General features: G+C 31.1%; 2 long non-coding RNA genes across 3 annotated transcripts; both read left to right on the forward strand.

Moving 5' to 3' along the window:
• The first annotated feature begins 16,281 nt into the window (after positions 1-16,281).
• LOC121130582 (uncharacterized) lies at positions 16,282-17,997 on the forward strand. Of its 2 annotated transcripts, XR_011783938.1 has the most exons (7): positions 16,283-16,762; positions 16,823-16,903; positions 16,988-17,192; positions 17,253-17,423; positions 17,485-17,665; positions 17,719-17,839; positions 17,900-17,997. It is a non-coding gene; the product is annotated as an uncharacterized lncRNA (long non-coding RNA). The 2 variants fall into 2 exon arrangements; XR_005868761.2 differs by lacking the exon at positions 17,485-17,665 and having other exon boundaries at positions 16,282-16,762.
• Positions 17,998-18,055: 58 nt separating this feature from the next.
• On the forward strand, positions 18,056-19,104 carry LOC121130360 (uncharacterized). The gene is made up of 3 exons (XR_005868704.2): positions 18,056-18,270; positions 18,331-18,501; positions 18,562-19,104. It is a non-coding gene; the product is annotated as an uncharacterized lncRNA (long non-coding RNA).
• Positions 19,105-27,571: the final 8,467 nt, after the last annotated feature.

Genomic DNA, 27,571 nt, shown 5'->3' on the forward strand with positions numbered 1-27,571 from the left:
CAATACGGAAAAAACTTTTGATAGGTTCTATGCTTAAAAAAATCAAATTGGTATACATTAAAAAAAATTAATACTTTGAGTCATTTCATATCAAATTACCCCTAATACAAGATTTTTTGGTCATCTCAGAATATGATTATATTTTCTCTAAAGTAATGTTTTAAAAAAAAGACTCTATATAGAAATAATTGAAACCAAAATAAATACTAGCAATCAAGAGTCTGGGTTAGAGATCTTAAATTTCTTAGGACGGACTCTAGTAGTTTCTTATGTTGGAGGGATACCTATGAATATAATTTCACTTATTTTACCGCCAGTATCCAGGATGGGTGATCTGCATTTGGGGATTTTCAAAGAAAGGGTGTTATATCTACCAGCAGATACCATAAAATTGCTTTAAGTACGTAAGGATATATTGGTTTGTAGGAGCTAAGCATTCCAGAGCAATTAATCCCTTAGAGTTTAATAAAGCAAAATCAATTTCTTTAGACTTCTGTGGAGACTACTTCTTCCTCTGATAAAATCCGAAGAGTATAGAAGCTTTGATTAAAATTAAAGTTCCATTTTCCATACCCTTGATGTTGACGGTCACGAGTCTTTCAGAATTGTGAGAGCCCTACAATCCCCAAAGGCTTGTAGTATATTGTTAAAAAATTCCCCAATGTCTTTTCATGGTCTATAAAATTTGATACAATTGGGAGAGATCGGAAATTAGGGGGTACATTTCCTACCATCCCAAATATAAATAACGGGAGATAAAATTATTTTCTTCTAATTTCCTCAAACTCCTAACAAATTTTGATTTGAATTAGAAATTATGTCTACTACATAAATGTTTAATTGCCTTTTTTTAATCTATCAGATTTCAGTGTTTCTTATAACTAATATAATTATACATCTCTATAGATAATAGATTGTATTTCATTTCTATGTTCAAATAAATAAATAATTCATAAAATACTCAATGAACTTTTTTCATAATATAGACTCATACAATGCACATTTCTTCTCCGACTAATAGATAAGAACCTTTTCCGACTTTTTATATGATTATTTTATGTAAAATATGCAATTATACATTAATTATATATGCAATATTATAAATATTGTCCACAGAGATCAAATTTAAGGTCAAAGGTTAGAAAATAAGGTCGTGCCTAAAAAGAATCAGGCTTAATGAAAGATTAAAAAGAATTAAAATAATATTTTACAATTTTTTTTTATTTTCCAAGCAAAATTTATAGTTCCATTTTTGGTGGTAATTTAGGAAATATCATGGTTAAAAGAAACGGAAGGTTATACCTAATGCTTTTCCGACTGGTGTTTGACTTCCTTTACGGGTTTTAATGGTGACGTCATCGAGTATCTACTGTTCATCATATAATTTATAGTATTATATGCTGCAACTATTTATCTACCGTTTTTATTTTCTATGACGTCAAAATCTGTCTGTCTTACCCAACAGTCTAATTGAAAATTATGACCAGCCCGAATACATGATGGTATAAGGAACCTTCGGAGATATGGGTGTTTGAATTTTGATCTGCGCAGGGCGTTTAGTATTAGGAACCTATACTCAATTGTGTAATTTCTCAAATATTTGGTGTGTGTGGATATAAATTAAAGCATATAAAAAGTTCAAAGTGTAGAATTTTAGAGCTTTTTTGTTCACGTGCAACCTCGACTTACATCGGAAAAATTGGTTGCGGATTTCTAGTAGCTCAGTAAATTTTTGAGATGTTAATGTTCCTTTCGGCAAATGCAGATCTAAGTCAACTCTTTTGAATTCCTAAATAGTTAGTCATCTGAAGGAAAATGGCTGAAGATAAAATCTAGAAGTGTTTGGAAGATCTCCATAACAATGCTGGATTTTCTTTATTTAAAGGAGATAAATACATTTGACGTCATTTATATTTGATGCAAACAATTTCTTAATCTTTTACACATTCTATTTTTTTAAATATGTTGCTTCGTATAATCGCTCTATTTACTGAAAAATAAGTCACCACAAGGTAGCTTTCAAAATTACAAATGCAGTATTATGGATCAAGTAAAAAGTATAATGGACATTAATTGAGTTATTCATCTAATATTTTGTAAAGTAAGTAATTAATTTGTCGATACAAAGTACATAAATATTAACCCGACAGTAGCATTTTCAATCTTTATTATTGTGTAATATGAAAGTACTTTGCGTTATTATTATTTTATTTTTTTTCAATTGCAGATATATAAAAGTAAAACCTTTTGGCGAATGCTATATTTAGTAATTCCTGAAAGTTTCATTCCATTTTCTTGATGTTTCAGAAGGTTGTGTTGTTTTATTCATATATCATATTAGATCACAGCTTTTGGTGTAGACTATAACATAAAAAGTAGGGGGGGAAAAAACTATGATATTCCAAAGATACATTGCTCATAACTTCCTTAATAATGTAGCTAAAGACATGATTTAACATACTTATACATAGTGTTTGATTTATTCAATAAAGCGAAGCTTGAATATACACCCTTTAATATGAATTGTTTTTATGATCACTTAATAAAAATTACTAAATGTATTACTATTGTTTTAAAAATATGACTCTTGGCTATAATTCTAAAAAAAAAAGGAATGGAAGCGGAAATTAACGTTGTCCACCCTACAATTTAAAGAAAGTTTGGAAGGAGAACAGCTTATTTGTCTTGACTTTTCATTAGAATAGCTGCAAGCAGCAATCAAATGAAGGAAATAAATACAAATCCCACTCCGTATATTGTAAAGAAAAGGGCGGGATTGACCCCAAAAGTCAATCCTCAATTATACTCTGTGTCAAAGAGGGACTTACTTTCATAATTTCCTATCAAAATTATGAGTGATTTACGCTTCGTCTTTCATAATTCTAACTCACATCCCATCCTCAACGTTACTTTCTGTTTTTACTGAGATCAAAAACTTATTTTCCTAAGAATGAAATAAGTAATATTGATAACAGCTTTAGAAAAAAAGGAAATACTGTTCATGTTGTGAAACGCAAAAAAAACAACCCACAAAAAACGACAACTAAAAAATGCATCGGATTTACAATCCTGCAAATAAGATATTTAGAGACGTATATCCAAATATCTACCCTAGAAATGAGTGTATTTATAGAGTTGTAAAAAGTTACAAATAAAGAGATTGCAGGACTTTTTAATGTTGCTACCTGACAAGGTTTTTTTTTTTAAATTTTCCAAAGTATTATACTTTAATTCCTTAAGATGAAACATCCAAATACAAAGTACATATGCTTATGAATGACAGCTAGTAATATTGAGGAGTTATTGGGCTCTAAAATAGCTCCAATATTATTAATCCATTGGATTATGCTGTGTGGGGCGTTTTGGAGTCCAACATCAATAGGTACTCTCATCCCAGGAGCAGAGCCTCTGAAGTACACCATTACCAAGAAGCAGGACAACCTTTCCGACGAGTTCTTCATTTGCAGCTGCTTGAACTTTAGTAGACATCCAAGTAAATCTGTTAATTAAAAATATAATGCTTATGGATAAAATAAACTCTTTACTTACCCTTCAAAAAAGTGCAATTTTCTATAAAAAAAGTTGTTATCTTCTACCATCTTTGCAAAAAAAATAAAAAAAATTGCACTTTCCTCTCACTAGCTCCCTTCCCCTCTATCTCATCAAATTGTTTTCTTCATAATAACGCAATGAACAAGTCGTCAAGCATTTCCGGAAATTCGTTTTTTCTAATTAAGAAACGGCTTCTTAATGTCTGCTTAATGAGGATGAATTAGACCACAAAGCGCAGTTTATGTATTTTTTCATCCTTATTCATATATATTTGGAAGGATATTTGCCCCCCCCCCTCAATTTGTATTAAAACCTTGCAAAAAATTCACAAAGTAACTCGAAAATTATTTCGTTAAAGAATCAGATCAAGCTATACACGTCTCTCTTCTTGGTAATTTGATGTGTTAAAAGTACGCCTAATGATGGACAATTGCTGAATAATTTGTACATAATATATGAATGTAAGAAGGGGTATTCCTGTTTTGTTAATAAATATGTACATTGTACTAACATTGTATACTGTAATCCCTTTTCAGTTCTTGAGAAATGCACCTTCGACTTTACGGATTTTTCCTCCCACTAGCATTTATGTGTGTACACAATATACGTACATCTTTGTACATCTATCTTCTGTACAAGTTGGGATTTTGGACTGTTTGTTACTTGTACTATAAATAAGATTGTGCATGTTGTAATACAAAAATGGGATGAAGGACGAGAAAAAGAAACAAAAACTGTCAAAACATTTTTCGAAAGATAATATGAAGGACAGAATGTTGATTAAGTGCGCAAAAGTCCGGACCTACTTCAAACACTACGGCTTCACTCTCAAAACTTTCTCAGATTAGAAGATTTTAACCCGAGATGCCCTTGTGAAGAGTGGATGGATAAATACCTATTCAAATTAAGAGAAGGGGTTTTGGGGTCTTTAGGATAAAATATAAGACTCAGGCAATGACCTTGGGAGGCATAGATTCAGATGGAAAAAAGATGGCCATGTATCATTTCTCCCTAAATCAAAAATTTGGTGTTGAAGAGTACCACAAGGTATTGTGCTACATTGTTTTGCCTTGGTTGAAGATGGCTTAGCTCAGCATGGAGGATTTATGGACCCAAGATGGCGCACCTTCATATAAGGTCATAAAAATCTAAGATTTTGCATACGAAATATTGCTGATTTCTAGCTCTATAACTTCTTCATTAGTAGCCCATATTTTAAACTATTGGATTATACTGTAAGGGCATTTTAAAGACCAAAACTAATAAGACCTCTCCCCCCAGTGTAAATTCTCTAAAGTAGGCCATCAACAAGTAGTGAAGAAACCTTTTGGACGAGTTCATCTTTAACAGTATCTTGGCATATCTTGTATTAGTTTTATGAAAACCCCAACTTGTACACAACACGCATCCAAACATTGAGTCGTTCTCCTTATAACTGGAAACTTTAGTTTAAAAGAGTGCCAACATATTTAGTACATTAATCAATAAAAACACATTAAATAAGTTGTCAATTGAGTTAACCCTTTTTTGACCTCTGGTATAGTAGTTATTGTTGCATAGCAAATAAACTTATTCATAGCAAAGTTCAACTTGTTATGTTTATTTTTCAATGCAAGGCAATAATTTTTCTTGTAATTGAAGATGTACTTTGCTGCATAAATATGCACTAAACGTTGTCATCATCTATTCTCATATAAACCATGCATGTGATGGAGCACGATCGATGTATTGTCAGCTTGATTATTCATAGACAACTTGAGAATAATCAATCATTAAAGTTGCTGACCCATGAAACAAAATAAACTATGAATTTGAAAATATTTTACCTACCTGTAACGGCTCTAAGGGACTTTTGCAGAAAGGAAAATGCCTAACAGAAATCGAGAAATACCCCGAATGATATTATTGGCTCTTGCAACTTTAGTAGTACTATTAGAAATAAAAAATATATATATGAAGGGGTGTCCGTGCGGGGGGCTGTATTTAAACCTTCCCCCTTCCAAATCAATTTAAGGATTTGTTTTCTTAAATTTTTTTAGGACTTCTTTTTTAAAAAAAAGAGAAAAAAAGGTACTTTCCTGTGAATTGTTTAGATGAGAATTCCATTTATTTGTCAACTTCAAAAAATTCCCAAACCAAAATTCCCGAAGAAAATTGCAAAAACTTTTTTACTAATATTGCAAAAAAAAAAAAAAAAGTTCTGAATAGTATTTATTGGAATTGTAAAGAGAAACACAAACCTACCAAAAAAAAAAAAAATACTTGCAATAACCAAAAAGTTACAAAGAATAATGTGCTCGAAAAAAATAACCCTTGCTAACAGGTTCATTTTTGCAAATATTGCAAAAATTATATTATAAAATGTTTTGGAAATAGAAAATACAGACATAATGTTAAGTTTGAGTGGAAAATTTTATATCTTAAGTATATCGTTCAGTGGAATTTCTTTTCAAAAAATTGAAAATTAACGTTTGAGGAAAATATGAGAGAAAAAATTTAACATTATTTGGAAGATGACAGGTATTTTAGTTAAGCATCATTTTTTATGAGTCAAATTCATATGCAAACGAATTTCCAGACAAATATCTACAAACTTTATTTTATTTACTTATCCAATATTTCATTTGAAGTTCATTTTTTTGCACCTGAACAAACGAAATTGCAATTTTCACCATTAAATGCCATTAAACGATACATTTTGGACATACAATTTGGAACTCAAACTTTATATTTATTTATTATCTATTTCCAGAACATTTTATTATATAATTTCTGCAATATTTGCAAAAATGAACCAATTATCGAGGGTTATTGTTTTCGACAACATTATTCTGCAAATTTTTTGTTTTTGCAATTACGAAAAAAAATATTAGTTGCTTTGCGTTCCCCTTAACAATTCCAATAAATGCTATTTACATTTTTTTTTTGCAAAATTATTACAAAAAACTTTTTTGCAGTTTTCTTAGCGAATTTGGATTTGGGAATTTTTTGAAAAAAATAAAATATGGACTTCTCATTTTGACAATTTTTGATACATATATTTTGATAAGTTATTACAGGAACACAATATTTATTTTTTATATTCATAATCAAACATGTAAATCCGGTGTGCTTTTTGGCTGGGCTGTTAATTTGTAATTGGTAGTTTAAAGAACAAATTTGATTTTCCTTAACAGTTGTCATTATTAATTAATTCCGGAGTAGTGAACATCCTTTTCTAAATATATTCAATTATATTCCCAACCTCATTGAACGTTCGTGTATACTCATAAAAGGCGGATCGTAACCCTGAGGGTTTGTTTCAGAGTTATAATTGTAAGTCCTTGCTGTACTTAGAGTAGAATTGAGGATTAAAATCGGAGTACTTCTAGGAAATGGCCTAGTTTACATATATATTTTTCTTCTTACTCTCTTGTCACAGCTGATTCAAGCTGATTTAATGAAATATCGTGAGCATTTTTCTTTCTCTCCTCCAAAACATTCTCCAAATTGTTTTGGGTTACCCTCTTGACTTTCGGTTTCTTTTCTTTTAAATTATCAAAAAGTAAGAGTATTTAGGGGGGTTCTATAATGAAACTTTGTGGATTACTTTACTTAACCGGATTGATATAGTGTGAAGAATCCAAGATAATTAGAATTATCAGGATCTTTTTCGACTACAACGGAACATTTATTTTATAATTATTACTAAATGTAATATATAGAATTATAACTTTTTAATTTTTTAAATTCATTTGACCATTTTCAATGTGATTTCCTTCTCCCTCCTTGGCAACGCCGGGTAACTCTTGACTAGTATCTGATATATGTTTGTTCATCAAGTGAAAAACAATTTTTCCATTCAAATTGCACAACGGTAAAGATTGGAACTACATTCAAACCATTTTAATTGTCACGTTGTGGCTGTATAGTGATAATTAATTAATACAATGAATGAAGACAAATATTCGGGGGAAAAAAATAACATATATATTTACCTCTATAACATATATGTTTTCCTCAATAGTCCTTGAACCGTAGAAAATAATTCGTTCACCCTTTATTAATAAAATTAAGGAGTCAAATAATCTATATATTTCAATTTAAAAAGAAAAACACTTTCTTCGTAGAAATGACGTGAAATATTCATAATTTAAAAAAAATAAAATATATAGAATGTTTTGACAATACATGAGCCTATTAAGAGTTATAAGAAAACTACATTTGTTTTAACTTCTATTGTAAAATTTCCCGCATACTTTTGCATAATAATTACTTTGATCGTAGAATCAACATACCTTTTCTGCTTTTTATTAATTTTTTTTAAAGAAATGATCAGATTTTTCACAGTTACGTATATGAATATAGGAGAATGTAAGGTTGCATTTCCACCGTTGGAGCCTCCACGTCCTCCTCCATGGAGCCACAGACCTCAAAATACTCTTCCAAGTCATTCTCGGACAATTCCTAAGGGAATTCTCCCCCAAACAGTTTCTGATCATCTTCCGAAGTAGCTCTGGTCATATTTTCTTTCGCTGCGCTCATTGCCATGAGTATAAGGATCCGTGGAGAGAAGTAAGACTCCTTCAAACACCACTTTATTTACAGTGAGGTGAAGGAAGAAGCTTCCCTTGGTTAGCAAATCAGCATTCTATTACTAAAATAATCTATACATAAATAAAAAAACCGTACAATATATTAGCAAAGCCTGGACGTTTATTTAAGTGAAATTAAGTGCGGCTCAAATCGATAAAAAATGCATTTTATGATCAAATTGTATCTTCTTATATCTTTATTTGTTTAATGTGTCAAAAAATCCAAAAATAAAATGTAGTAATGACCCATAAGGATATGGTGGTATAGACATACCCAGTACGGAATCACCTGAACTCTTGGTACGGAGGTACAGATGCGGAATACGAAAATGGTACGCTACACCGCTTTGGTAACTAGTAATATGAATTCTGTCACGAAGCATATCTTTATTATGACAGGAGAGATGATTTTTAATTGAGTGGCTGAGTAGTTTTAGTTTACGGATATTTAGAAGGATCTATTCGATGGAAAGTTTGGATATGGATCTAAACTCATTGTTTTCTGATGAAATCATATCTATTTTATAAAAATATTTAAGAACTTTGTTAATAAATAAACACATGTACCTATGACGTAATGCAAGGTGATTTTGAGTGTAGGGAAATGTGGCAGATTTTTAGTAGGAGCTCTGATCAGAATCATTACTTTTCAAAAGAATATCATCTTATAAATTATAACCTGTAAAAGTCCCTTATTATAAAAACCGACCAAATACAAAAACCTGTACGCAATATATTTATAAAGGTATATCAAAGATAATGATGACCTCATCTAGGTTAAGGTAAATGATAAATCAAAAATTATATTGACTCAAAAAACAATTGATGATGGATATATAAAGAATAATACCCTTTGGGTCTATGATGTCAATTAAAGATATGTATCTGAAGGGGGAAGTCGGAACTTAATAGTTGGAATATTCATTGAATAGATTGATAAATGATAAGTCATTTCTTATTATTGGAAATATCTATTAGGGTGTCAATGGATATGTAAGTAACATTAAATTTTAATTTTTGTGTAGATCTACAGGGAGGGTTGTTACATTTAATTATTTATGCTTCAATATATCGAAATATGAACTATTTTGAATCACTCAACTTTCATTAATTATTGAATTAGTATGTGTCGAGATTTCAATGGATCAAGTTGTATATATCAATATGATTATTTATCTTATTTTTTTACGTGGTCCTTCCTCCATTTTATATACTGTATACAGTTTGTGTTATGGTCTAAAATTTATTTTTTTCGTTTGCGACACAGAATTTTACAACAAAATAACGCTCATAAGAAAATGATTGGCACCCTAGCTGTATATTTTCTCGTCTTATGATGCAACAAAAATCAGACTGCAAAATAAACCAATATTTGAATAAATAGTATGACTCAGATGATTGATGATTTGTGTACAGCTATCAGATATATATTCATTTGAAGAAAAAAAAAGGAAAATATTCAATAAATGTGATTGCTTATATTTTGAGTAATCCTTAATATGAGTCCCAATGAAAAAATAAATAAATGTTTGACAGATTTCGGCTAAGTTTTAATTTTCCATTCGATTGATTTGAATTGAATATTTATTTCCTTGTTTATCAATATCTATTCTTCTTATCAAGAATAGGTACAAATTAAAGGGAATTTGTTCTTTCACAAATTTACGTCATATTATTTTTTGAATAGAAACCCATAATTGAAATAATTTGCAGTAACCATTTACATAAAATATATTTTTGCAATTTCCTTCTCTGATGTTATGAACAGTTTACTATTCTTTATTTCTTTTTCAACGGAATTGAGTATGAATATTTATTAAGGTTACGGATTTTCTTGAATAAATGTTTTGATGAAAATTATTGAGTATTTTTATACATTTATAAAATGATAAAATGACGGTAATTTTGAAAGGGATTTAACAAGTTGCCTGGTTTTACATCAGACTTTTCATAGTGCTTTAAAAAAAAAGTTGTTGTATTAAATTTTGCATTGATATTTTCAAGATGGTCCATTGAAATCTGAAAAATATTAATTTAATAATTAATGAAGGCTGAGTTATTGAAATAAATTTATATTTCAATATATAAAAGCATAAACAATTAGTGACAAAACAAAACGAACCTGAGCTATTTTGTGGAGAAAATGACACTTGAACGTAATCAACGCATTTCCATTTGCACACTCCATGGAAAAGGACGTCTTCAGGACCACCGTCTACGTCGTTATCAAGTCCTAAACTTTGAAAAAAGAAGGGATCTGTCAAAAAGGCGAAGCTGGATCTGGAGGAGTTAAACAAAGCAGTCCAATCCAATCTCATGAAATCCATGAAGGCATTGCAAGAGATCTTGGCGTTTCACATCAGACTTTTCATAGTGCTTTAAAAAAAAAGTTGTTGGATGAAAGAAACCCATCTTTTCCTTTGCATGACTCTTTTGATTCCTTTTGAACTCTTTTTGACCCTTTTGGATCCCCTACAGCTCTGAAGCCAACTCTCTCGACTAGACCTTTAGTATGTATGTGGATGGAAAGACCTAAAATGATAGACATCTATAACCCAAGGCCATTAAAAACACTGTCACTGGAACACCAAAACAGAAGACTACATCTGACGTAGGTGCTTGGCCCTCCACGACCCTATGGAAGCTTTCATTAAGAGAGCTCAGTCACGCATCTATTCATAGTATTAATTTTGTTTAAATTATATTGTTGATTAATAAGTTACATCCTGTTGAAGTTTAAAATTCCAAGTGTTGACAGATCTTAATGGACCACTCGGTACACTACATATTATTAGGACTGCAAAATTCTGGGAATTGTCAGTCAATGAAACTTTTTATGGGACTATTGGGAAATTAACGGGGATTTTCGGAGATAATTAGAGTTGAACTGAGAATTTGTAAGATGGGAAAACTTTATTTTTTAATTTATGTTAATATATAAAAATCAAGTTTCATTCCTGGGTATTTATAAATCATCAGATTTGTTTCCTTCAAAGTAAAATAATGTTCCATTTAGGGAATGATGACATTTCATTATGTGATCATGAGATACATTTGGAGTATTATGTGAATTGATCAAATTTGAATGCATTGACATCTGTTCTTTTGCAGAATATCTTCCTAATTTTCTTGAAAAGAGTATTTTATAAGTAACATTGAATCAAAGTTTGTCTGTTTATCCACCCCAAGCAATTTAGGGCTATGGTAGATACTACCATTAGTCAATATAAAAAACAAACAAATTAATCAACAAAGCATAAAAATGTCACGAAAAAGTTGCATCACTGAATACGTGTAAATATTATAAGGCTGATACGATTAATAGTCCTATTTTTAGAGTGGTCTGTTAATTTGATTTTCTATTTTGTATCGATGAAGAAGTTATGTTTCCAAAGTTTCAGTCTTCTAAGATCCTATTTATTACCTCTGATATTTATGTATAAATGACGCTTTTAAAAGAGATTCAGAGGTTTTAAATTGAACGTTATGATCCTTGATTAAAAAAAAGTCCCTTTTTTTTAGGTGATACAGAAGAATATAATACTGATTTTTCACTTGGATGAAAGACAAATTGTAGGCAAGCGAACTTCTTTGGAAATTCAAGCATTCAAAAACACTGTACTGACCTTTAAATATAATAAAAAAGTATCAAACCTCAGTCCAAAACTTTATTAACAGTGGCCAAAGTTATAGAAATTGATTATTGCTGTGTTTCAAAATAAAATGTATGCATATTTATACAACCAATCATAAGGGAAACTCTTTATGAAATAAGAAGCGAAATCAAAAATAAATTTCGTACAAAAATGATTCAGTATTCCTGAAGGGTATCCAACTTCCATGAAAATACTATAACCAGTATTATTAATATTCATAATATATATTTTTTGAATGATGTACCTCTACGAATAAATTCATTTCCGGGAAGGCATCTGGATTAATTATATGTGAAGGTGTACAATAACCTCCTTCCATAACTATACGATGAACTCAGACTTATTAAACCTATATATTTATTTATCAAGAAGCCATATTCCTCATGGGAAGTAAATTGCTCGATATTAACAATTTTATAAAAGGCAAAACTTAGCGCAAAACTCAATTATTTTTTCGCAGAGTGCGTAGAATGTGCTCTTGGATCCGAAAGGTAGGTTTAAAATTGAATTTTTCTTTAACCGTCTGCATACATTTTCCTTAAATCAACTTTTCTGAATGGACACATAGCTGAAAAAAAATAACAAATATATTTGATCATGATTCATGCTGCAATTCTATATATTAAGAGTCGTTTGAAAAGTCCATGCAAAGTCCGAGAGATGTTAGTACTAGTTAGCAGGATCTCTTGGAAGAACACACACACACTTTCAGCTAGATCGTTCTATTTCTTTCTGTTGAACATTCTTTTGAATCGATAAATCTGAAGATTATAACGACTGTCTTTTGGATTCACAAGGAATAATCCTTACCTACTATCTGGAAAAGGGTGAAACTATTACAGATGCACCGTTTCAAATCTGAGCTCTAAGAAAAAGGCCAACAAAAAAAGGCTTTTCTATCACGACAATACACCAACTTACACCTACGCAGTTGTGGTTGCAAAATTAATCTAAATGGGGTTACAAATCGAGATGACCACAGCACTATCAATCTCATACACCTTCACTCTTCCATGACCAATTCCGAGATGATTTCTGGAGTAGTAACCTGTAACAAACATAAGCTTTTTATTAGTCTCCTGAGGAGATTTGACTTTCATAAAGTAATGTTTAATCAACACATGAAATTATCTTTGCTACATTTTTTGAAAATTACTCCACTTTCTCGATTCAAAATAATCCCAAACAGAAAGAAATAGGACCCCCATGATCCCTACGATCCCTGAAAGTTGTTTTCTGTTCTTCCAAGAAATACTACTAACTCTTGGACTTTGCACGGACTTTTCAAACTACCCTCGTATTATAGTAAACAAGAAAAGTTGTTGATGAGTTCGTTCATACTCTGCCTATATAGTCGGATAATATAAGTATATAATTTTGGATGGGGTGGAAGAAAGTTTCCTGCAAGTATTTAATTTGATAGTTTGACTTAAAACTTTTGATTATTATTCATTAAACAAACTTGCATTTGTTATGTTTAGAACGATCCAATAATGATGACGACTGATTATTATCTTATTTACACGACTATATCATATTATATAATTAAGTAATAATCAATACATTATATATAGACCGTCATGCTTAATCCCATATGATTAAAGTCCTTCCTGTACCTACTTCTAAAGAGAGAGAGAGCGACGTTTTAACCTTTTTTTGTAAACAATAATAACCAAAACATCTCCATTCTTAGTTCTAATTAGTTAATAATGCCTTGCATTGCATTTAGAAATGTCAATCATCTTCTAAGGTTTATTGACTCCTTATTTCACTCTTAAAAACATCCCGTTTCTCATCAATATATTCCCCATCTCTAATCCGACGCAATAGCTTCTATTTTCTCCCTTGTCAAAGACTTTACCTACATTTGACCATCTCCAAGTTCTATAATTTGTGTAATAACATTAGTTCTCACATCTTATTCAGGTAAGGCTCTTGTATTTCAATTTTTAATAATTTATTTCCTTTTCTCTAAGTCTCTCTTCTCTCTCCTTATCCACTGATCGAGTCCAAGCCGTTGCATCATAATTTATCCAATGTTTTAGTATGGTAAATCGTACTTGACGACTGTTTTATTCGATTCTGTCCAGGAGCTAGTAGTCTTGGAATAATCACCGGAGCCTTCTATATAGGTACACACATATGTTCATATTCAAATCTGAAATAATAACAATAAGCATACAATTTCCCTTCTCTTCAAATCGCAAACGAAATATGAATATGTCAGAATGTCCAAAACACTACCGTTTCCCTTCCCCCCTTTTCTTTTTCCTTTTCTATCGCACGTATCATATAATGATTAATGATATAATATTCAAGTTCAATTCTCAATATAAACAAAACATAGATGATTTCATAAGTATAATAAATTAATTAAGTTAAAACACGACTCTCTTTTTTAGTTTTTCTCGGAGTCTTCTTTTAGTGCGAGATGGATTCGATAGGATTTGTCAATGTTTCAGGTGTATTAGAGAGGATTAGGAATTTCCAATTCCTCACATCTTGTAACTTGTCACATTTTGTAAGAAGGTTCTTAATATTTTTTGCGGGTACCTCCTCCATTCTAATGCTCTGTGGATTGTAAGGACTTGATGGAGACCAAATGATGCCATCATTTTTATATTCTTCAATTACCCTGTATCCCGATAATACATGCACACATACCAGATAAAATTTTCCGATCAACATAAACAAATCTGTAGACATTGATTCAAATATTAGTTGCAGTATATCAGCAGGTTTCAATCTCTCTTCTCATTGTGAAAGTACTTTTCTTTGACAAGTTTCATATTTCTCAATTATATATTCAACTTCATTGTTCATTGCAGCCCAGAATATTAACTCTCTCCTTTTTCTTTTGGTTTTAGTCATTCCTTTTTGTGACAAATGCAGTTTAGCAAGATTGCCTTTTTGGGCACGCTTTAGGGACGAACATTCGTGTTCCTTTCAATACTAAACCGTCCTCAACAGCTAAGTCTTTGATCATATTCTTAAATAATCTTATGTTATGAATTTTTACTCTTCTTTGTTCTTTCAGATCACATTCCACGAATTGCACGAGTGCTCGATAGTCTTTATCCGCTTCGTATCTTTTCATCTATTGGATTGACGAACCAATATTTCGGATTTTACCTTGTATGACTACTACTCTTATTATTGCTAATCTAATCGTGTTTTTCATTACACGGTCTAATTTTTCTTCTTCTCTTCCAGGATAATCTAATGGAGCTCATGACAAAGCATCTGCAATAATATGGTATTTTCCATTCTTCCATGATACTTTGAACTGGTAATGCTGGAGGAACATTGTAATCTTCTGTACTTTGGTGTTTTCGATATGTTTTCAAGAATAGTTTTCCAAGATAGTGGGGAGAGAATGATGATTGATAATTGGTTCAAAGTGCAGTAGTCCACTGAAGTAGATATGGCACTTTTTAATGACCCATTTGATGGCAAGGACTTCTAACTAGCTACTGCAATCTGTTTTTTAGGTTTCATATATTTACTTATGTCTTCAATAACCTCCTCTAAGGTTTTAGAAGTGTCCGACAGAATTTCAACAATGACCGTATCTTGATGAGCAACATGTATAAAAAATATTAATTTGCTCTTCTCTCGTTTTTTTCTTTCAGATTGGTTAACTTAACGTAATTATCCCACTTCTCAATCCATTTCAAGAATTCTGAGTATTTGATGCCGTCTTCAATTTGGTTGGTCAATTTGGTTAACTTTGGCTCCTAATTTTGATTGAAGGATCCACTAAATCTTCCGAAGGTATCTCCAAATAAACATCCACTTGAGCTTCAATTTCGACGAGCTCTTCCGTTTTTTTGGTGTAAATTTTAACTGCTTTCTCTACAACTTCAAGTGTCCGACTTACTCTAAACGGACATGAATGATCTTCTCGCAGTAATTTTCTTGCATTTTCAGATTGTGTATTGAAGGATCTTCTCTGGGGACCTCAGGATTTCCTCTCAGTGGCTAAATTGGAGGTCTTCTACTCGTCTGGAATCCTCTCACATATCTTAGGGTCTGTAGAATGATCAATTACTTCACCTAGGGGATTTTATGGTAATTTACAAAATATAAACAAAAAGTCATTTTTCAGACAGAGAAAATATAAATACCCCGACAAATCCATGACTTGGAACTTCTGACCCAAGGTACCATTCATAATTCATGTGCTTCTTTTTTCAAATAATTATAATTCCCTTACGGAGTCAGTCTTAGATCTCTACGTCAAAGACATTGAGAGAAGTATTTATAAGTGTCTCAAGTTTCAATTTATTTTTGTGTGCATTCAAAGTTTTTCAGGAAATGCTGTATTGTTATTGATCAATCTATATTAACTTTGATTTCTGTCTATATGGTTCTTTCATGATCAAATAGGGCTCTGAATCGTAAAAATATCCTTTTAAAAAGTCTTAAGACGACCTTGGATCTCTTGAAGATTTTAAGGTAATTTTCGTGTTTTAGGACTTGCACTAACAATAATCAACATGATTTTAGACCAAGAACACTTGATAATCGGATTTTTTTTTCATTAAGGTTGATTATTATTGGACTTCTTATATATAAACTACAATTTGAAGAAAAAATGGTTTTATCCTGGGTCCCTATAATATGTAGGAGCTAGTAGAATTAAACCTAGGATATTCTATATTATGATCATCACCTCCATTTAGTGGTTGATCATTTGAAATAAAAAATTAAAAACTATTTTTTTGATTTGTTTAATACTGTATATAAATAAGTACACACATTGTCGGTTGAACCGGCAGTACAGCACCGATTCCCATATTTCAAGAAAGGCCGATTCTTTCGGATTCCGATGCCTCGGTACACCCCTAATAAATTCATAATATTGAATAAGGTATTATAAAAGAGGGCCCGGATTTTTGTAGTTGTTAACTGATTCAGGGAGAGTGACCCCTTCCTTAATATATGCTTGAGGACTCCGATTTTACCTGAGTACTAAAAGTAGGAATATTCTCTGAATAATGTATCTTATGAATCTTTTCTATTTTATTTAATATTTAGTATCTACTATTTAGAATGAATAATTAATAATTATTTATGGAATATGAAGAGGATCTAGGTGAAGATGCAAAATAATTAATGGTAATTATGTATATAAGTACATACGCGTATAATATCACAAATATATCTTAATATTTGCTTTTTTATAATGATTGTACCATTTAGTTTTATTGATGATAACCTCCATGAAAATTATAGCGGACCCATTCATCATTACATATTTCAGTTTAATATTTGTCATTCCTTAGACGAGACTACTCTTACACTTAGACATTACTTATTTTCCAATGAGCCCAGAGCATCATAACCAGGACTCGGAAGCAGAATGACACGGAACATGAGGACTCGGACTTTACCTAAACACTAAAAAGTAGGAATATTTTCTGAATAATATATATTATGAATCTTTACTCCTTCATTCAATATTTAGTATGTACTATTTAGAATGAATAATTAATAATTATTAATGGAATATGAAGAGGAGATTACACGTAAATTCCAACATTACTTATTTTTCCATGGACTTCAAGCATAAAGAATTGTTTTTGGAACCAGAAACCCCGGAGCATGAGGACTTTGACTTGACATGAACACTGAAAAGGTGAACTCAAATATAGCTCAGATATTATTTTATCTTTACTATTTTCTTTAATTATGTTTAGAAGGAGTAATTAATAAAAATTTATGGATTATGAAGAAGATCTAAATGAAGATGCAAAATAATTATTGTTAATTATGAATATAGTTACATTCGAGTATAATATCACAAATATATATTAATATTTGTTTCTTTATTTTGATTGTACTTAGTAGGTTTTATTGATGATAACCTCGATGAAAATTGTAGGGCCCCATTCATCAGTACATATTTAAATTTAAAATGTTTTATTCCTTAGACGAGACAACTTGTACTCCCAGACATTACTTATTTTCTAATGTTCACAGAGCAGGATTACCTGTACTTGGAAGCAGAAAAACAGCGAACATGAGGATTCGGATTTTACCTGAGCACTAAAAGTAGGTATATTCTCTCTATAATGTATCTTATTAACCTTTACTATTTAATTTAATATTTAGTATCTACTATTTAGAATAAATAATTAATAATTATTTATGGATTATGAAAAGGATCTAGATGAAGATGCAAAATAATTAATGGTAATTATGATTATAGGTACATACGAGTATAATATGACAAATGTATATTAATATTTGCTTTTTTATAATGATTGTACCATGTAGGCTTTATTGATGATAACCTCAATGAAAATTATAGCGGCCCTATTCATCAGTACATATTTAAGTTTAATATTTTTTATTCCTTCGACGAGACTACTCGTACACCCAGACATTACTTATTTTCCAATGTACCCAGAGCATGATAACCAGTACTTGGAAGCAGAATGACACGGAACATGGAGACTCGTACTTTACCTGAAGACTAAAAAGTTGGAATATTCTCTGAATAATGTATCTTATGAACCTTTACTCTTTTATTTAATATTTAGTGTCTACTATTTAGAATTAATAATTAATGATTATTAATGTAATTTGAAGAGGAGATTACAGGTAAATTCCAACATTATTTATTTTCCCATGGACTTGGAGCATAAAAAATTGTTTTTGGAACCATTAATCCCGGAGCATGAGGACTTTGACTTGACCTGAATACTGAAAAGGTGAACCCCAAATACAGCTCAGAAAATTTGATCTTTACTATTTTCTTTAATTATATTTAGAATGAATAATTAATTATTATTTATGGATTTTGAAGAGGATCTAAATAAAGATGCAACATACTTAATAGTAATTATGAATATAGGTACATACGAGTATAATATTAGAAATGTATCTTAATATTTCCTTATGTATATTGATTGCTCCATGTTGTTTTTATTGAAGGTAACTTCAACAAAAATATGTAGTGGCATCATTCATTAGTACACATTTAAGTTTAATATTTTTTTACCGGAATTAAGAAGCTAAATTTTTACTCTATATGTATTCTAATTTACCCAAAGACAAAAAGATAATTTTTTCTACAAGTTCTTTCTTCACCTTTGACAACAATACATTACTGCGTTTCGCTCTATTGACTTTGTGATGGGTAGCGAGAAGGAATAGTTTTACTATTTCCATAAATTTTACAAGATTTGGATCACTATTTATATGGAGAGGACATTAGAGGAGACATGTACCTTGTTCATATCTGATATTAAATTACAAAGCATCAGGACTTGATTCAACTATATATATTATTTGAATAAAACTTTAAATTATTATCGTGAATTCTACTTTTATAATGAAGTTGAAATTTGAATTTTCTAACGGCTTGTCTCCCAAAATCAGAGAGGCCTCATGACAAAAAAAATTCTAGAAACCTTATCATAAATCTAGACTTTTTCACCTTCTTTATCGGCAAAGAAGGAATTACAATTAATATTTATATGTATATAATAATTATATAATCAAATTGAATGTTATTTAATGCTAAACAATTAAAAATAATTGTTATATTTATTTGTTTTTGTTATATGTCTAATATTTTGTTTAAAACGTATTAGAATTCATTATAAGAAAAGCAAGAAATGTTGGAATTATAGGTACAAAAGTCTTGGAATGAATACATTTGAAAAATATAACTACTTATATAATGTGCGCATTATATCTTATACAAATGGAAATATTTATTTTATCTTAAATTAAGGAAGATTACATGCTATAGAATACACTTAATTTTTTGATATTAAATCGCACATTATTTTTATATAATATTTAATCAAACTTAGGAAATTTCCACCACACTTATACATTTAAACAGTTTGGGTTGTCTTTTTTTTTTTTTTTTTTGGGGTTGATGATGACGAAGGAATTGTTTTTGACGTCCTACATGATATTGAATTCGATTCTTGGCAATACCAATTTTGTAATTGAGAAGCTTTTCTGATTTCAATAATTAGAGAACATGGCAATTTAATATTGTAGTATCAAAGATCCATATCGTCAACTCTTCCCATGCCTTTATTGATAGCAATATCATTTTTGAACATCTTTGGTAATCATATATGAGTAGATATGGGATATTTGTAAGATCACTATGAGAAGAGGTGGGGAGCAAGGCTTATGGTGGCACTGATTAGAATAATGTTGTGACAATCAGATGCATGCTTTATTATCATTTTTGAGGGCATAAATAGAAAGTAAAATCCACATAGCCGCCTTGACAATTTGAAGAATGTTTATAATAACTTTTAATAATTAATTAAGGTTGAGTGATTTAACGGATGGCTTGCTATATATTAGAAAATGACATTCACTACTCAGGAGTTAAATTTTAATATCAACAACTTGAAGAAACGTAAATTCATTCTTCAGACTATTAATCAAAATAAAAAACAGGCAAACCAAAAAATATAACGGATTTTTAAAACTACATATGACTATGCGTGAGTTCGTATCCCGTTCACTTAAATCCATTTGACCAATAATGGGGAAAAGCTAATAAAAATCAGTATTACCCCCACGAAACCTCCAATATTACATAATTTGCTTAATCTGTCATATTAATTACTAAGACAGATAGAGCCTGACTTATAAATAACAACTTATATTTATTTTGTGTCTTCTTCTAACACTTTTTAGTTCATTATAATTAAGCTAGTTTGTAAAACAAGGAGACTATCATTATTAATTGCAGTTTTTTTGTTTGTTTCATAACAAAATATGTACATAAATGATTTAAGATGTCTGGGATTTTGACTTGGCTACTATTCATGCTGTGTAATCGTTTCGTAATGATTAGTGTTTCTTGAGTACAACTTGGAATTTTGTTGTACATGGAAGTTACAAGTTATAGATTCATGATAAGTTTATACAGTTTATAAATTGATACCTTTAAGGGAAAGCCTGCAATTTGCTTGTGCAGGACTTTTAAATTGATACCTCTAAGGAAAAAGCCTGCAATACGTTAGTGCAGGACTTTTAAAAATCACCAAAGCTGTGTATTAATTTGTTTGACAAATAATGTGTCAAAAAGCCTCCCCACTTTCAACTAATTATGTATATTATTTTTACTACAGGGTAGGAGAGCAAAAAGTGGAATGTTAAATAACGTTTATTTTCTTATTACTACAAAAAGTTTTAAAAATTATTTTTTGATATTATGTTCCCGCCGTTCTTTTTAATATAAACAAACAATATGAAGCATTTAGTCATTTCATCATCATGAGCAAGAAGAAAGCCATTTCAGATGCCCTAGAGGCTGGAGTTGATGTGATGAAGATTACGGACATTGTTAAGTGTTCTAGGTTCCTGTTCTTTAATTTGGCCAATATGAAAAAAAATGGAGAAGACCTCTTCAGGATGTCAGGAAGTGGAGGATATAATTTAAAGAGGGATATGAAATTCTTGTTAAGGTTGAAGAAAAATATGTATAAAGGAGGATCCCTTCAAATCGATTTATTGCCTCACCAACGACTTCTATGTGACTTCTAGGACCATCAGGAGGGCTAAAAAGCACATTTTTGTATTAGTTTCTTTGACAAGGGCCACACACCACCTTCTGACAGAGGGCATGAAAGCCAGGAGGCTCGAGAGGTGGAAGAAAATCCTAACATGGATCAAAGCAAATGGGTCAATTGTGAAAATTTTCTCAGACAAGAAGATGATTTTCATAGTTGATCAATTCCTCAACCACTGGAACGATCGCTGGCTCGTGAAACAAAAGTAGAGGTCCAAAGGGTTTACCATACCCCATATCCGCCCCTAAAATTTACTCGACGTTTTGCCCTCTGATGGAAAGAAGATGCCTCTGTTCTTTTTCAAGGCTTGACAGGAAACTGGCCTTGCATCCGAAACTTAATCAAACTGCTACAAATATCTTTAAAATCGATTTTACGTCAGAAATTTTTTACTAATGCAACTTTTTTGTTGTACAAATGTACTTTCTCAGAATTATTTGTAAACTTTGCAATTTTCACACTTAAGGTTACGTGAATTTGATTAATTTATTCGCATTTTCCGTTTTTCAATTGAAGTTACACGCCTTACTACTACTATTGTAATAACCGCAAGTATCATCCTCAACTTTATCAACAATAATAAGTACATTTTAGTACTTTTTTCGTTAAAAATACTTAACATTACATATAACTTTTCCCCAAAAATAAAATTACTAAAATAATCAAAAATTTTATCCTGTTATTAAGGTGGAAAGAAAACATGTCAGAATTATTTTCATTGATATACGAGGGTCGCTCGAAAAGTCCATACAAAGTCCGAGAGATAGCTCTACTGGCGCGTATCAAGGTTATGTTTAGTTAGTAGCATCTCTTGGAAGAGCACATACCAACTTTTAGCCAGATCGGTCTATTTCCTTCTGTTTGGCATTCGTTTGAATTGAGGAAGTGGATTGATTTTCAAAAAACGGATAAAAAGATAATCTGTTGATTGAACATTACTCTATGGAAGGTAAAATCTCTCAGGAGACTAAAAAAAGCTTGATAAACATTATGGGGATTCTGTACCTTCGATTATAATTGTTTATATGTGCTTTAAAAATTTAGGAGTCCCAATATGGGCACAAGTTACGTAGAACGTTCTGGACGCCATCTTGAGGTTACCATTCTAGAAATCATTGATAAAATCCATGGTACGGTAATGAATGACAGAAGAGTGAAGATACGTGGAATTGCTAAGGCTGTGGGACCTTATATCCATGAATTTTGATACCACAACTGCTGAGGTATGAGTTGGTGTTTTGTCGTGATGGAAAATGACTTTTTTGTGGACCAATCCTTGACATTTTTCTTGTAGCTCAGTTTTCAAACGGTCCTATAACGATGAATAATATGCACCTGTAATATTTTTACCCTTTTTAAGATAATCGATGTGGATTATTCCTTGCGAATCCAAAAGAGAGTCTGCATAATCTTTCCGCCCCATAAAAAAAAGCGATATGAAGAGAAAGTGCTGTACTACTACATATATGAGGTGTCAGAATAATTCCAAACACTGCGTTATGAGAAATTTGAGGCGTTTAATACCGCGTTATGCAAAATCTGCAGTGTTTAAAACTGCGTTATGCGGGATCCCCTATAGCTTCTACAGCCCACAAAATGGAATACCTTTTTACGGACTGTCAACTTCAAAAAAATTAATAAATACAACGGTATGGCAAAATTCTTTTATGCCTGGAGGAGTGTTTTCCCGTTTTGCAATGAAGTAAGGAGATTACTCACGATCTCTTGTAGAGCTAATGGCTTTTATTTGTAACTTATAAGCAGATCTGATAGGGACTGCGAGAAAATTTTGGAGCAACAGCTGATAGAGATGAATTTTTAGGAGACTATTGTGGTAGTTTAACCTTACAGACGTCATCCCCGTTATTAATTTACATATCAAAGTTATTAAAGATATGGACTAGTTCTTCAGGTAAATGAAGACTATGCCACTAATGTTATTTTAATTTTTAATTGTTCTTCTGTTTGGTTTTTACCTTTATTTTTTGTTTGATCATTTTCTTATTTTTACTGATGTTTTTTTAGCTTAAAATTTTATGTTTTTATGCGATGTGCTAAACTTTTGGTTTTGTCGAACATTTTATATTTGGTTCTGAATAACCAATGTGGGCAAAAAAAAAACTACAACGTCATAGGAGTGAAGTTCTTTTCTAGAACAACTTCTTCAAACTGTTTGGTTTATTGTGTTTATTTTCCGTTTCTTTTTTTTTATTCAACGAAAACGCTTAGAATTTGCAACTATATCTATAAGAAAATCTGATGATAAATCACAATTAGCCAATTATTATAGTGTCACTAACGACAAATATGCATAAACATCGAATTTAATTATGACGCAATACTGCAATATAATAGCACGATAATTGTACAATAACAATCATTATTGTCAATTTATAAGGTTTTTTCAGTATGGATATCTTTATATCAATGGTGCATTATTGGCTATAAATCATGGAATATTACGACGGAGTTCAATTTCTCGGATTGCTGAAAAATGTCAATACTCAATTTTATAAATCATATAACTATTTAAATTCTTGGGATTGTATTATTTTAGAATTTATCTTGCTAAAATATTTTTTTGCAAGATAAGTGACATAATCTTATCATATCGTTGGACATCAAAATGTAGACTGTTAATTTTCTCATTAATGTAGGAAGGTTTAGTGATTATTTTTTGACATTTAGGTTCAAACACCCTTTGTGCACAAACAAAATTTAATCAGTATTTCGTCATCTCGTCATCATGAGTGAGCAAAAAGCCAAAAATGCTGCGCAACTCATATCTTCTAGATGCTGAAGTTAAGGTGGCGAGGTTTATGGCCTTTTTGAAGTCCTTCAGGAGGCTGTTTTCAAGGTGGCCAAGATGGAAAATACTTCACCTGGGATGTATTATGTGGAGGGGACCATTGAAAGATGTATCCAATGTTCATCCAGGAGAGGAAAGTCTAGGAGGATGTCACCAAATTAATGAATCGCCTCGCCAATGACTTCAACGTGAATGCTAGGACCATCAGGAGAGCCGTGCATGGCACTACGAGGTTCCAGTCCCCTTTCTGACAAAGATCAATAGGCTATGGGGTTGGAGAAAAAAAAGATGTTGCTCCTTTATCGCCAGATATGAACCCGCTGGACTTTGCTGTGTGGGGGTACTTTGGGCCCAAATATCCAAATTTCTAAAAAAATTAATTTTTCAAATTTTTTTTCTATTAAATTTAATCCATTGTGAATAGCTATGAAGTGTTAAACATTTTTAGAAAAAAATTATTTGAATTTTCATTTTTCCAAAAAAAAATTTTTTTTTTGTCGATAACTGAGGATTTTCGAAATTTCTTTCCAAAAAATTTAATGTATAAATGTTTTGGAAACGTGTAATTTTTGGTGAATAGTTTTGAAATTAAAAATAAATCTCTATCTGAAATTTAATTTTTGAATTTTTTTTTCAAAAGCATTTAATATAAGAAAAAAAAAATTATTTGAAGTTTAGTTTTTGGAATTTTATAAAAATAAATCCAAAAAACAAAAATACAAATATATATATATATATATACCTGCAAATTCAAATATACTGGCCATACATATTATCATTTCAAATGACGTAATTCCAAATAGTTTATAGACATATTGTCGCCTAATATCAAACCGACTTTCTCCTCTTATCAATAAATAAATTAAATAAACGCAATAACATGATGTAAGCTCCTTCATTCAATGCTGATTGATAAGGGGTTGAGAGAAAGAAAGAGTGTTAGATGGCCTCTAATTAAATAAACTATATAATTATTATATACGTACATTCTAAGTTCGTATAAACATTTTTTATCAATGTATGTTAAGATATTTATAAAGGCAAACATAACAAAAAAAAGAAAAAAACGTGGGACGTGTGATTAAATAATTAAGAAAACATGATATGAAGTTATCGAAAAATGGAGATAATTATTGTGTTTTTTTATTTTTATTTTTTAAAATCTACAATATGTTACAGAGAGGTTTTTAGTGTCAAAGATCAACACATAACATAGGGACGGTAAGATCCTTCTTTTGATTCGTTTCACAGACAATTCAAGTCCAAATTTAATAATTATAATAGTAATATTTAATCACTTCTTATTGATCTTCCTTATCAATCCCCAATATCTTCTATTGGTTCGTCTCCCTACCCCATAAATGTACATATTATGTATTCATCCTTAGAGTTATTATGAATTGTTTCCCTTGCTAGCCACCTATGTTTGTAAGTTGTACAGTTCCTTATGTGAATAATTGCATTTCTAGAGTAGGGTCAATATAACAGGGGCTCCTTTTTTTATAATATTACTACTGCTTAGATTCAAAAATGAATCTACATATTCAAATTTTCTCTTCAGATGTGAATGTATATATAATCCCTATTCCAATAGGGGAGATCAAGTACAGTTGATCTGTGACGGCCTTAGCTCCCTTTTTGGGCGGGGTTCCAGCCATCCCAATTTTTTATCGAATATATATGGGAGGGTGGTCTAAAAAGTATCTTATCTTAGGGTGAAAATGGTCGATTTAGTAAATAAAAGCTTGTCACATCTAAATAGATTCAAATGATAGCAGATATATAAAGGCTTGTTGTGTTAAAATTTGACGCGTCTAAGTCAACCCCATTCAGTAATTGAGTCAAAAACAGAAAAAGTGTTCTGTGAACAATTATTTTGCAAAGGAAAATTCAGCATACTATTTGGGTAGGGCACAAAAATGGGAGCAACGCTGGTAGAAGAGTGTTGAGTTACAAGAATATTGCGTTAAGAATAAAATAACAATTAGGGAAAAAATGTCTATTATCTTTGTAAGATTGGCTTGCGTGTGCTGGCAGTTTTTTTGTTATGATTCAGCTATTTGATATCGTTTCTTTATTTGCCGGCAGGAACGTTATTATATCAACAATTGTTTGTGAAGTTATGGGCATTCATTCCAGATATTAGGAAGATTGAATTTACAAAGGAGTCACGGCGTTGCGCCTTGACAAAGATTTTGATTCTAAACAAAATGGAGATTTTAAATCGGAAGGTATCAAATGGATCTTGCAAATTACTTGAGATCAGTCTTGGGTATGGATACAAGGCTCACTACCTTGTCATGTCTCTGACAGATTGCAGAAATGGCTGAGTGAGCACGGTTATGACTTTATTAGGATGAGAATGTGCCCCCCCCCCGCCCCAGCAGTCCGGATCCTAATCTGCTGGATTATTTTGTCTGAAGGCTACGTTGAATATAACATCAATCGAAGATTTTATGACATCTAGGAAGTACTCTCTTATTGTCTCTATTAAGGAGATAATGACCAACAGACCATGGAACAACCTTGCCAGCCTACATCAAATGAACTTGTGCTCGTGTCTATTCGAACATGCAAATTTTTCGTGTGTTTTGTAGCGAAACATTTTCTCTTTCTGTATTCAAATAATGGGGGATTAGGTATTATTTTAGGGTGGAGTTTGGGTCTTACAAGCTTAGAAGTGAAAATTTCCACCAACCAAAATCCTGGGCTTAAAAAAGAATTACTTTGTCTTTGTAAAACCAAGCTAATTTACATCAGAACACTATTCTGGCCGTCCCTGTCTTTGAGTAAGATTGTTGGGTATAAAAATCAACCCTTCCTGCCTCCCCTACAAAGATATATATGTATAAATACATCATAAGAAAACTAAACTCCTTTAACTTAAATTTATTCATGATAAACACGATCACCTACTGAGAGAGTTGGGCTATGACTTTTCTTCTTTTAACATACAGATACATATATAATATACAATCCTATGTAGAATTTGACCTCGTGATGGGAGGTGTACAGTTATGATATTAAAAGTAATTATAAAAATCTTTTTCCTCTTTCACATTACAATTGATGCGAAAACTTCATCAATTGTTTTGTTGTATATATAACTACGACGCACATAGGTTTGTTGTTGATCGTGATTAGGGAATTATAAAAACAAAACAATTATAACTGACATATTACCATATGTATCGCAATTTGTGCAATCATTTTTCTCCTTTTTAAAGTGCAAAATATGAGGCAAAGTTGCAAATAAAGTCATATTAGCTTTTATATTAACTATATATAAAAACATAATTTTATTTCTTGAGTATCTCACACCAAGAGTGATATTCACAATTCTATATTAATAGTAAACTGCTACTGTTTACTACCCCATCAATGGTTATCGATTTTGACATACATCATCGTTGAGTCCCA

The sequence above is a fragment of the Lepeophtheirus salmonis genome, chromosome Z (genome assembly GCF_016086655.4).
Source record: "Lepeophtheirus salmonis chromosome Z, UVic_Lsal_1.4, whole genome shotgun sequence".
Classification (NCBI taxonomy): Eukaryota; Metazoa; Arthropoda; class Copepoda; order Siphonostomatoida; family Caligidae; genus Lepeophtheirus; species Lepeophtheirus salmonis.